This window comes from Nicotiana sylvestris, chromosome 5 (assembly GCF_000393655.2).
Source record: "Nicotiana sylvestris chromosome 5, ASM39365v2, whole genome shotgun sequence".
Classification (NCBI taxonomy): domain Eukaryota; kingdom Viridiplantae; phylum Streptophyta; class Magnoliopsida; order Solanales; family Solanaceae; genus Nicotiana; species Nicotiana sylvestris.
In genome coordinates, this window is record NC_091061.1 from 58697548 (window position 1) to 58710803 (window position 13256).

A 13256-nucleotide genomic window follows, 5' to 3' on the forward strand; every position below is an offset into this window, starting at 1 on the left:
TATATAATCTTGGCGGAGTCACCCTTGGTAACAATACTACAACCAACTCTTCTTTTAGAAACTTAATAATTTAACGTCACATAGGACTACGACCATCAATAACGACAGTGGCTAACACCAAAATCCATGAAGTTTCAGTCGGATCCTTCTCTTGAGGAGGAAATAAGTAGGGATATCTTCATATCTTCCTCGACGTCCCAAGTCATTTCTTCCACATTATATTTTCTCCAAAGTACTTTCATCGAAGCTACGTCTTTAGTTCTCGATCTCCGAATCTGTCCGTCTAATATAGCAATGGGAGTTTCTTCATATGATAGTTGCTTTGTGACATGAACGTCATCAACTAACACAATTCTGGAAGGATCTCTGATACATTTACGGAGCATAGACACATGAAAGACTGGATGTATAGACTCCAAGTCCGAAGGCAAGTCTAATTCATACACTACCTGGCTTACTTTGCGTATGATCCTTTATGGTCCCATGTACCGAGGACTAAGTTTTCTTTTCTTTCCGAACCTAATAACACCTTTCATCGGTGATACTTTTTGGGATACCCAGTCGTCTACCTGAAATTCTGAGTCTCGTCGTCGATTATCCGCATAAGCCTTCTGACGGCTTTGAGGTGACAATAGCCTTTCTTGTATAAGCTTATTTTTCTCGATTTCCTGTTGTACCAATTATGGTCATACTAACGTAGTTTCCCAAACATCGAACCACCCTATAGCTGACCTACACTTCCGTCTGTAAAGAGCTTCGTATGTAGCCATCTGAATACTGGAATAGCAACTATTATTATATAAGAACTCAATAAGCGGCAGATGATCATCCTAGCTACCTTTGATGTCTATTACACAAGCTCATAACATATCCTCCAGTGTCTGAATAGTACGCTCAGCCTGTCCGTCTGTCTGGGGATGAAATGTTGTACTAACACTTACTTGAGTCCCCAATCCTTTTTCGAAGGACCTCCAGAAGTTAGCTGTAAATTAAGCTCCTCTATCCGAGATAATATATATAGGGACACCATGCAGTCATACTATCTCCTTAATATAAAGCCTTGCATAATCCTCTGTAGAATATGTAGTCCTAATGGGTAGAAAAATGGGCCGACTTTGTAAGACTATTAAGAATCACCCATATCGAATTGAACTTACAATGGGTACGAGGTAAGCCTACGATGAAATCCATATTGATTATTCCCACTTCCAAGTCGGAATCTCCATAGCCTGCAATAATCCACCAGGCTTTTGATGCTCAATATTAGCCTGTTGACAGTTAGGGCACTGAGCAACAAACTCCACTATATCCTTTTTTCATTCTGTTCCACCAATATACCTCCTTAATATCATGATACATCTTTGTTTCTCTTTGATGCATAGTATATCGAGGATAGTGAGTTTCTCCCATAACCTGCCGACGCAGCCCTGCAACATTAGGGACACATAATCGTCCTCGATATCTGAGGACCACATCTTCTATAATTTCAAATGGTGTCTTCTCCTTTTGAGGGGTGGTATCCCTATAATGAACTAACACAAGATCCTCGTACTGGTGTTCCTTTACTTCAGTTACTAACGAGTATGTTGTCGTATCCTGAATAGAAATTCCAACATGACCTAAGTCTAGTAACTGAACTCCAAGACTAGCTAGCTGGTGGACCTCATGGGCTATTCTCCCCTTCTTCTTCTCTTTTCTTTTTTCTGGTTGTAAATATGATAGGCTACCCATAGATCTATGGCTAAGGGCATTGGCTCACGTTCGCTTTCCCCGGATGGCATGAAATATCAACGTCACAATCTTTAAGTAGCTCCAACCATCTTTTTTGACGTAAATTCAATTCTATTTTTCTTGAAGATATACTAGAGGTTCTTATGATTCGCATAGATATCAACATGAATGTCATACAAGTAGTGCCTCCACTTCTTTAGTGCATGAATCACTAGGGCTAACTCTAAATCGTGGGTCGGGTATTTCTTCTCGTGCTTTCTTAGTTGTCTAGAAGCATAAGCTACAACCTTACCATGCTGTATCAGCACATGACCCAATCCAACGCGTGAAGCATCATAATAGATAACATAACCATCGGTCCCTTCTAGGAGCGATAGAACCGGTGCTAAAGTTAATTTGTCCTTCAATGCCCAAAAACTCCGTTCGGAAGGATTGGTCCATTGAAACTTAGTTCCCTTCTGAGTTAACTTACATGAGTATCCTAATCTTTTACAATTCAGGAAATTCCCCTCTTTGGAGGCTCAAACTTCATCCTTTATCCATCACAATTACGCCCTTATCCCACTATTAGGGCAACATTTTATCTATTCTAAACATTACTATTCTTAGACTCCTTTGAGTTCATTAGGGATATACTGAGCCTTCTATAGCTTAGAGAAACCATCAGTTCTCTTATGAACTTATTCCCAAGGACTTATCCATTCTCGTTACCTTTTCACTCATCTTTTCTTATCCTTCCTCCTGTCTTCCTACAACCTTAACACTCTACCATACTTTAGCTTGCGACCTACACATATCTATTTATACTTATTCGCAACATTTCTTCAACTTACTTGCATCATAAATATCCTTATGTTATTCCGGAACATTAAGCGAGACACCACATACTATTTTGGTTGAATGTGCTTAGAAGAGAAGAAAATTCCGTTACAAGTTTCCTGTAATAACCTTCCAAACGGAGAAGCTACGAACCTTCGTCAGTGTTGTGGGTCTAGGACAAGTCTTCAATGCCTCACTCTTTTGTATATCCACCCGGATGCCTTCACCTGAAATGATATGCCCAAGGAGAGTTTAGAGAATTTTGCATACAACTTTCCTTTTTGTAGAACTCTGAGCGTAGTACGCAACTGATCTGCATGCTCAACCTCTGAATGAGAATATACCAATATATATCATCGATAAATACAATTACGAACAGATCTTAAAAAGATCCTGAAAACACGGTTTATCAAATCCATGAATACTGCTGGGGCATTTGTCAAACCGAATGATATAACATGAAACTAAAAGTTCCTGTATCTTGTCCTGAATGTTGTCTTCGGAATATCTTCCTCCTTAACCCTTACCTGATGGTACACGGTCCTCAAGTCTATCTTTGAAAAATACTTGGCACCTTGCAACTGATCAAATAAATCATCAATCCTCGGGAGAGGGTACTTATTATTGATCGTCACCTTATTCAACTACCTATAATTAATACACATTCATAAGAAACCATCCTTCTTTCTCACAAACAACACAGGTGCTCCCTATGGTGACGTACTAAGTCTGATAAAACCTTTTTCAAGCAAGCCCCTTAGTTGTTCCTTTAACTCGTTCAGCTCTACGGGGGCCATTCTATAGGGGGAATAAATATTGGATGAAAATCTGGTAGTAGTAGGTCAATGACAAACTCAATTTCTCGATCTGGCAGAAGACCCGGAAGCTCATCGGGAAAAACATTGGGAAACTCATTAACTACAAGAAAGGACTGAATGGTTGGTAACTCTACTTCCATATCCCAAACCCGAACTCAGTGATAAATATAGTCCTTTCTGATTATCTTCCTTGCCTTGAGATAGGAGATAAATTTACCTTTTGGCGATGCGGTATTACTTTTCCATTCCAAACAGGCTCTCCTGGAAACTGAAATCAAACTATCTTTGATCTACACTTGATGTTAGCATTAACAAAAGGCCAATCAATCCATACATATTATAATATCAAGTCCTACCCAACCGAACACCACATATCTTATCCTTGTTTATTATCAAACCTATCACGGGCCATTTCGGGCCACGTCCATATATATAGGTAAGAATATTAAAACATAGCTTGCATAACTAATTTACAAAAAGGTTTATATACATAGGGGTCAACTAGGCCGTAGACATGTTATACCCAAAACTATATACAAGATAATGTCTGCAAAACCTCTGAATAGGCATAACTATAATATATACAAGTTGGGACGGGGCTCCCTATGTCCTCATAAAACAAACTAATACATTTAGAACCCCGACTTGGAAATATTTCAAGAAGATGTGGAACTCATCAACCAAAAACTGATACTTGGAGGAAGTCTAAAGTAGAGGGTCCTTGCCTCGTCCTATATAAGAACCTCGATCAGACACACTTCGAAGTGGAATCTTCATAACCTTATCAGTTACCTTCCTCCTCTTGGACCGACTACTATCCTCTTCCTCTGCATATCCCATAACATATATTGGTGAACCTTGATTAACGGATTGCCGAGACTGTGGACTATCTAGAACCTTAGAAGAGCTGGTGTCCGCAAATGTCTTGACATAGTTTTGAGCCTGAGGGAAACCCAGCTGTGCCAATCCATGTACTACTCCCCTCATACCCGGATCAACGGGCTGTGATAATGAAACTAAGGGCCTTGGCGAGGTCGGAACTCCTCTCACCCCATCTGCTGTCGGAGTGGTCGAAACAACTCGAACGGATGACTCATATGGACCCTCGGATGGATCCTCCTCAATAGAAACTGTGATCTCTGATGGGTCTGACTCCATAGTATAACTTGTATCTCTTTCTAACACATTTATAGCCTTCTGACCCGCGCTAGCGGCTGTAGTCTTCAGAGACATCGCTAAAAATGTAACACATCATTAGGAACATGAATGCTTTTATCGCACGATCTAAGATAAGAAGAGAGGATAACATCCTATATGTTTGGTAGCCTCCTGTCTGTAAGTGTGGTGCACAACACACCCATAAAAAAGACTATACTAGACACGGTCTATAAACAACCCTAGGATAGAACTGCTCTTATACCACTTTTGTCACAACCCAAACCGATGGGCCGCAACGAGTGCCTGAGTCCTACCTGTCAAACCCCCCTAAGCACGCATCTAAGATATGAACCTGAATAATATCTGCTGAATTACGAAAATAACATACATGAAGGAGACCTGCCAACACAACATATGTATGTATATATGCAGAATACAGTGGGCGAGCCGGCAAGGCTGCTATAGACAACTTATACATTCAAAACTAAAAGCCGACAAGGCAACATACAACCAAACTAGACATACTATCTATAAATCTCTAATAGAAACATAACTGTACAAAGAGGGGACTAAGCCACATCATACCCATACATATATACAAACGTATCGTACCAAAATCAAAAATAGCTTGGGATCAAGTGGAGCATGCCAACTCTCGCTGATCAGGGATCCTAAGAAGGGGGCCGTCAGTTTGTCTGCCTGCACATGTGGGCATGAAATGTAGGCCCTGTGAAATAGGGTGTCAGTACGAAAAATGTACTGAGTATGTAAGGCATGAAAATTAGTACGTAAAAGACGTAGATGAAACATGGAATAAAGAAACACATCCTTAAATCTGAATAACTTTGTAAATTCTGAAACATTTATAATGTCATGAACGTGCGTATAAATATCGTGTCATGCATAGGTATAGGTGAGCAAAATATTATCAAGCCACTGAGGGCATCCCATCATATCGTCTCGGTCACTGTAGGTAACATCATCAACATATACCAGCTGATCAGGTGGTGGTGCGTATATAACTTCGTAATCTTTTCCCATATCCCATATACATATATTTACATATATACACGTATATAATATCATCTGATCATGGGTCAATGCACATGTATAAATGGGTAAAATGTATGAAAAATACGTAATAATCTCAATGTTCCTTCCAGATAAACTTTTTCAACTGCGTATTATTCTGAGACCCATGAACAAAAGCTAATAATAATTCTCATGGGGGAATCAAGAATATAGACACCCCTAGTATTTCTATGAATAGAGTAATTTATGGAAACTGTGTGTTTGCTCGTTTCTTCTGTATAATTTGGACCATGCCAAAAGAAAGAAGGGATGACCTTAACATACCTGGAGTAGGAAAAACTCCGTATAATATTCCATTGAAAACCTTCGTGGATTGAACTTAGAACCAAAAAATCAGATTAAGCATTCTGTGTTTTGAAACTGATGAACAAAATCAGCTTCTGTTCTTGGCGTTGAAGTGCCTGGACATTGGAGCTTCTGTCCTTCTAATGTTTTCCTTTGATGAAAATTAGCTTCTACCTTTCAAACTAAGAAAGTAAGCTTTCTTGCTTTCCTTTAGAATGAGTAACGTTAATGTGTTCTCATTATATCAAGACTTGTACATGTCTTGTTTTAGATAATCACTATTTTAGTTATTTAATTCAAGTACAACATAGATAGCCACCTAGTATGTTTAATTGCTTAATCACTTCATGTGGTAAGCTAGTGTTGCCACATGTTTTTGGGGTATAATTAATCAAGTTTTATCCACTTATTAGTTAACTGAGTTATGTCCTATTACTCAGTAATTAATCAGTTACCCGCATAATCTAAAAATTATCTCAAATTACTTAAAATTCTACTTATTTTTAATATACTTTATACATTATATATATCATATTATCTCGGCCATATGGTACCTTGTATGGTACTAGTCCATAATTATCGGGTAGTATCGCTCAAACCGTATTTTATCCCAAATTGGTCACTTTCAACGAAACTCGTTTTCTTTAATTTGTGTACCCTTTATCCTTCATGACACTTCTTTATCGCTTGTTATAAATAGCGTAAATATAATAATGTCAAGATGATCTCATCCCCGAGTTTACGTCAATTAACTGAAGACCAAACTTTTAAGGTACGAAAATGTGAGATGTAACATCCTCCGCCCAACACAAACCCTCAACCTAGGAGAAGGTGAGTAAAGATGCTTGCTCGCAAAACTATAGCAACTTATACTCTTTCAAAGAAATTGCACAAGAAATTGAAGCCAAGCCAAGCCCAAGATTCTGAGAACTCAGACGATTCGTTCACATCTGTGAGTGAGGGGGAAGGAACTGGGTCTTCTGACTCTGAGAAGGCTCAAAACTCCCCTTCTGAGGTACGTTCTGCTTTGGCTGAAAATTTAGGAAATAGGTTTATTTTGGTTGGGCCTGTTAGGAATGTGGAATTGCCCGAGTCAAGAAGGAGAGATGGTAAAAACAAAGGAGAAAAAGAAAATGAGAGTGAGGGTGTATGTAGTGATGTGAGGGGGAAAGGGAAAAGAATGACGAGAGGTGACCGAGTTAACTCGTCGAACGCGCAGACGCGACCGGGCTGACGTCTCTTCTCCATTGAATCACCACTTTCGCTAACCCTTTCTGTTGACTGTATAATTTTCCTGATTGACTCTAAATCGTCATTGCACTTCGCCAAGGCTTGTAAAAATTTCCTTCTATTTATCTCATTGGAGTTGTCCTCGGCTCTATAATCAGCTAGTGGAGGGATTTCTTCCAACCCCATCAGCCGTGCCATTAGTGCTGGCTCTTTATTTAAGTTTCCTGGTGAGTTATTCGGCATTCGTCGGATGTCTGGTGATATTACGGGACTTCTTGGTACCTTTAGGTGATCTTTTTTATGTTTCCCTACTACTTTTTGCGGTGAAGATGCTCTTCTTAGTGATGAATCGTAACTTTTCCCCTGCTTTCTTCCAGAAGTGAGGCGTTTGGTTTTGGTTTGGTATTTGGAGATAATCTGAATGATGCCTGACATGCATCCAATAGACTTAACAACATGGTGATTTTCTGGTGGCGGTGGTTTTTGGCGACGAGCCGATGCCATTAAAGAATCTTGCCTCTTTAGCGTTATCTGCTTCTCCTTGTTTATGTGAGAAATAAATTTTTTTCTTTGGCGAACGGCAGAAAGGATGAACAGAAAACTAGAAGGGGTTTAAAATATAGATGAAGTCACTTAATCTTTCTTCTTGTCGCAAGTTCAACATTTATGGAATAAAGTTCTAACAGCATAATGTTTTGCTATACACTAGTAAAAGGGGCCAGTTAAGTATGGACAAATATTTTTTTTTCTGGAAAGAACATACAATTTGGTATGGTTAATAATAGTACTCCCTCCATTTCTGTCTACCCGTAAAATATTACAGTTGAATTTGTAACGTGGTTATAGACAAGCGAATCAATATGACCCAAAAACGATAAAGAATAAGACTGAAATTAAGATTTAGCGATTGAAATCAAAGAAAATATCAAGTCTGGTTCTGAACTCAGCCTTTCCGAGAGCAAAAGTGAAAATAAAGACAAATCAATGATGAAGTTATTAAATTGAGAGCTAAAGAGTAAAGAATAAGAGCGAAATAGTATAGCTTTTGCATCCAAAGTGTTTCATGTCCCTACAATCATTGTTAACTCCACTATTTATTGTTCTACCTAGGGAAACAAGATCCTAGGATCAAACTCTTCTTTAAATGATAATAAAAGGGCCATCGATGAGTGACAGCAAGCCTTCAATGCCAATATTCTCTGTAACAACTACTCGTTTAACGTCTGCAAATATTCCCTCATTGAATGTTATCTGATGTCAAATCTTTGAACTTATACCGCCGACTATGTTCTCTTCGAAATCCATCCAGTATCGGTCACACACACCACATTGGTACTAGTTGTTTTCCAACTCGTCTTTTGTCTATCTTCGGCTCTATGTGTCATATTACCATTCAGCTACTTGTTATCAATCAATTTTAACCCATACAAATAGTCTCCCTATTTTCCGATAACGCAGCTTAGCGTTACTGGAAGTAGGTGAAGATTCCTTACATGGCGAGAAAATTCATGAACAGTCTCTGACATTTGAAAGGATGCACGTCTTCTCACATTTAATAACCCGAACACGTGTTGACCCACGATACAACAAATATTTTTTCTAGTTTTCAAGGTAATCAAGACCATATTTTTTTCCGTCTATCACTTCTCTACTACTCATCATTCATACTTCTTTACTCCCACAATTTTCATAAGTATTTCTTCTTCTTTGCATCAACTTAGAAAACTTTAACAACCTCCAACTTTCTCAGCAAGAACTCTTCCTTTTACAAAGCTTTTTACCGTCATTTCCTCATACACTGCTTCTTTTGGTAGTACTGATCTTTTCTTCAATGGAAGCCCGAAGAAAAACAAAGACAAGGAGGTTAATATTGAGTCTGAACCTCCAACTATTATCACCATCATTCCCCTTCAACTCAGTACTGCAAACAACCTTAAGTAAAAGCTCATTCTACACTTCCCAAGGCCACCGGATTTGGCCAGTTCGCAGGTTTCCCTCCTCCATTTGCCCTTCTAGTATCCCAACTATGAAGGAGGATTACAACTGCCCCAATATCGAAATCCTCAACCCGGATATGGTAGATCGAGTTACTTACTCCAAGGAGGGGTCTATGTATGTCTATACATATCCATTTACCTTGGGTCCACTCTCTCTGGGTCCAAGTGAAGGGCCCGACCTAATAATTTTGGAGTTTTGCCAGAAGTATCAAGTCTGCTTAGCACAAGTAAGCCTACTTACATGACGGACGATGGCCTTCCTTCATCAACTGTGCACTAAGACCGGGGAAACCCTAACCCTTGCACACATAATGAACCTTTACTCTCCCAAGATTTTTCGTGGGAGAGTAATAAACTTTAACAAGAGTGTTTACCATGCTCTCTTTAGTAGTGTAAATGACAACAATGATTGTGGATGGATAGAGCAGTTCATCATTGTAAGCACGTGATTTTTGCCCTATATGAGAATTACTTCCAAAAAATTCAAAAAAATAAAATAATTTTTCTTGGTGTGCAATTTTTGTGATATTTTGTGTAACTATTTGTATGTTTGTCTATGCATGTTTATTTGTTAAATTAATAAAAAATACAAAAATAGGCATCTTTTGCATTTTTAGCATTTAATGTCCAAATGAACAATTTTATGCTTAATTATTACTTAATTGTGCGTTAATTGTTATTGGAAGTTAATTTGCGCTTTTATAACTTAATTTAGTTCTTAATAATAATTTAAGTACTTTTATAATTTAGTTTTAGAAAAATAAAAGAAGAAAAGAGAACAAAAATACAAAGAAAAATCGGATTGGGCCACTTCTTCAATTTCAAACCACAGGCCCAAATAATTGCCCAACTTTCCCCATGACCCGGTCCGTTTCAAACCGGGTCGATCCGGTCCGCTCCATTAACCCAACACCCCTTCTTCATTTTTGTCCAACACAAAACAAAACCAAAAAAATAAAAAATAAAAAGTGAATTATCACTATTAATAGTTTTATTTTTTGTTTTTTATATATAAAAAAAATCCGAAAATATTTTATTTTATTTATTATTTTTATTTTAAAAAATATATATATATATAGTAATTTCGGAAATGATTTTAAAAAAATAAAAAATAAAAAAATAAAAAAAAAGTAAAAGAATGTAGAAAATTTTAAAAAAGTAAAAAGTTTTAAAAAATTTAAAAGTAAAATAAGGTTGGAATTAAAAAATAAATATAAAGGTATCTGAAAATTTAAAAAATTTAAAGTAATTGAAAGTAGCATTTTTAAAAGAAAAAGAAAAGATAGTGGTTTGTTTTTTAAAGAAAAGTTAAATAAAGTGAGATTCTCTTTTAAAAAAATAAAAAGTGGGATTTTAAATAAGATAAAGTAATTAAAGTTGGAATTTTAAAAATAAAAGTAAATAAAGGTGGGATTTCTTTTTCTAAAAAAATAAAAGCAATTTGTAAGTGGGATTTCTTTTAATTAAAAAAATAATAAAATAATAAAAAAACAAATCTGAAAATTTCGAAAATTTTGCTATAAATAGAAGAGAAAATTTAGGAAGAAGGGGTGGAAAAAAAAGAGGAAAAACTAGATAGAGAGAAGAAAAAAAGAGGGGGCGGAGTGAGAAGTATACACCCGATATACATTCTGGATACACTGAATATACAAGGGCAGAATTCATTTTGGAGAGTTTTGAAGTTGAAAAAGAATAGTTACTGCTTCATTGCCTCGCTTAAGATCTGAAATAGTCAGAACCTTCCTGCCTTTTACTTCTTCTCTATACTTGGAGTCGTTTATAGTCTCCTGGGTTTTCTGCTATTCCTACTGTACTGGTTTGCGGTGTTGCTGAATCTGCTGTTGCTGTGTTATTACTGCTGTTGACTTCTCCTTCTTTTGTTCTTGTACTGCTGTTTCCAGGTACACATTTGTACAATCTCGGCTTGAAGCAAAAAATGAAATATTAATCAGGCTTTGTTCCTGTTGAATTCCTCCTGTTTAGATTTGTGGTTGAATATAATTTTTCTTTCTTCGTATAAAGATGTAGTTGAATGATTAATGAATAATGAGGTTGCATATGTATACTTTCTTCATCTAATAATGTTAGTTTAAATTAATCGGAGAATAATTAATCTGTTTTGATATTATGGTCAATCTCATGTTCTAGTATTATTGAATAACAGAATATAAAATGAAAGCAGTTTTTTTGTACAAACTCGATCGCAATTTTCCATTCGCATTAGCCGTAAACTAATAACTAATAAGTTACGTTTTTCAGCATGTAAATAATTAAGAGATTTTCTTTTATTTTAGAGACGAACTTAATAGAAAATATAGTCATTGTAGGTTTATCCTTTAAAAATAAAAATGAGACGAGCCTCGCCAAATAAAACGTATAGATTGCGGGGCCCTCACAAAATGTATGGTTTAATTAGAATTCGGAAGGACCGTTTAGCGAATTTCACGGTCTTCCCCAAAATAATAACGCGATAATCTCTTTAGGCGCGTGTTTAATATTTTACTTTCTTAAGCCTGGGTGTGCATTTCATGCGACCCGAATCCAAATCCCAAAACATCAAATAAAACGTGTTCCGGATTGTGGGTGCATTTCATGTGACGCAGTCCAAAGACGTGTTTTAAGCGATGTTCACATTTCTTTTAAAAACAATAATAATAAAGCGGTTAAAAGATAAAATTTGCACATAAGTTCATATTTGTATAAAATCAGATAATCAAGCCGAATATAACAGTTGAGCGACCGTGCTAGAACCACAGAACTCGGGAATGCCTAACACCTTCTCCCGGGTTAACAGAATTCCTTATCCGGATTTCTGGTACGCAGACTGTAATATGGAGTCATTCTTTTCCTCGATTCAGGATTAAAATTGGTGACTTGGGACACCCTAAATCTCCCAAGTGGCGACTCTGAAATAAATAAACCAATCCCGTTTCGATTGTCCTTTAATTGGAAAAACTCCCTTGCACCCTCGCGGGTGCGGAAAAAGGAGGTGTGACAATCGTCATTACTACTAGGGACATCATCTCGGCTACAACTCCAGCCTTTCCCGAGTTGTAGAACCTTTTTAGTAAGTTTCCTGTTTCCCGCTTTCTTTCTCCATGGATAGGTCATTTTTCACTTTTACTGATATTTTGTTTTCTTTGTTTCAGCTACCCGATGGGTGTGGCCACGAGTTCAAGGCCTGGAGTAATGGGTTCAAAATTGTTTGGATATTACAACTCCAGAATCCCGATGGTAGAAGGAGATGTCCCCTAAATATGGGTGGAAGGCAAAGCACCATGGTAAGCCACGTCTTTCTTTTCCTTTATACTTGTTCGAACACAAGAAGTCTCATGAATAAGTTGCTAACTCCATTTTTGCTTGATAGGACATCCAAGGGGATCTGTTGTCTGCCCCGAAGTCTATGCTTTAGAGTATCCAAAGGAGGCCTGCCATGAGGGTGCTATAAAATGCCCTCGCTCGAAGCAGAGCTCGTGGATCTGCTAGAGCCTCCGGTAAAGGTATCTCCTTTCGGAGTCCCCTGTCCAGGAAAAAGAAATCGAAAAAGAGACGCTCCTCCTTGGCTAGGACTCAGGAGAAGCGAGCAAAGAACCAAGTTTCAACATTCTCCACATGCGCGTCATTATCTTTACTGATACGACTTATATCATCCATCTTAGCTTTTCCCTTACTTTTAGGATCACTTGGAGGAGGAGGAGGTGGAGGACCTATCGATCTGGTATGATATGCTGATGATGCCAGTATGCATGAACCAACCTTAGGGGATGAGAATAATCAAAACAAAGAAAAAAAGGTAAACAAGTCAGTAGGAAATTTTGGAAAGGATATTTGCAGTATTTAAACATGCATTATAAATTCGCGTCCTAATTTTGGGGACCTCATTGTGCCTGAGGTAGGCCTAGCGACACATGGATTTGGAGAAACTTAATGCCAATAATTACCTCATTTCATTAATATAATAAATAAGGCAAACCTCTAAACGACAATAATAAAAAGAGTTACTAATGGCATTTGCCTTATTACAATCAAATTCTAAAACGACTCTAGAAAAAGAAGTAAACAATAATTATAATCTACTTAGTCCCGGAGGGACCTTCTCCAAGCTTGGCCTTCTTGGTCCCATCGA